This window comes from Penaeus monodon, chromosome 25 (assembly GCF_015228065.2).
Source record: "Penaeus monodon isolate SGIC_2016 chromosome 25, NSTDA_Pmon_1, whole genome shotgun sequence".
Taxonomy (NCBI): Eukaryota; Metazoa; Arthropoda; class Malacostraca; order Decapoda; family Penaeidae; genus Penaeus; species Penaeus monodon.
In genome coordinates, this window is record NC_051410.1 from 35,712,115 (window position 1) to 35,712,552 (window position 438).

At 30.6% G+C, this 438-nt stretch overlaps 1 protein-coding gene across 1 annotated transcript in view; it reads left to right on the forward strand.

Annotated features, from left to right (window-relative positions):
- The window catches only part of LOC119589191 (pheromone-processing carboxypeptidase KEX1-like), a gene marked incomplete in the record, with an annotated part of 7,126 nt that overhangs the window by 5,166 nt on the left and 1,522 nt on the right, over positions 1-438 (forward strand).

The following is a 438-nucleotide window of genomic DNA, read 5'->3' on the forward strand; positions in this document are numbered from 1 at the left end:
TCTCTAAACCTTATGTATATATGTTAGTAGAGTTTAGAGTTTACATATTTCGAGATATTTTAATCTTCTTTCGTTACTCCTCTATGATTCCATTTTCTATGAAAACAACAACTTTAGTAAAGGGTGACTACACTAAAATTGCTTGCATCATTTCGTACTTATTTTTCTGCACTTTATGTGAAATCGAATTTATTCCTCTTTTCCCTTATCAGTTATACGTCTGTTCTTTTCACTTTTTTATTTGTATACATGCCTGTTACTGTAATGTAGTTTACATAAAAATCGGTACTATTGCATGCTGTAGTGTGTTTAGAGCTCTAAAATCTTTTGCATAAGGATGAAAATGTAGGAACTGTTGATACAAGGACTATTTTAACCCATTATTTTTATGGGGTACTTGACGTTTGATACGCAATCAAACATCTAAATTTTCCTGTA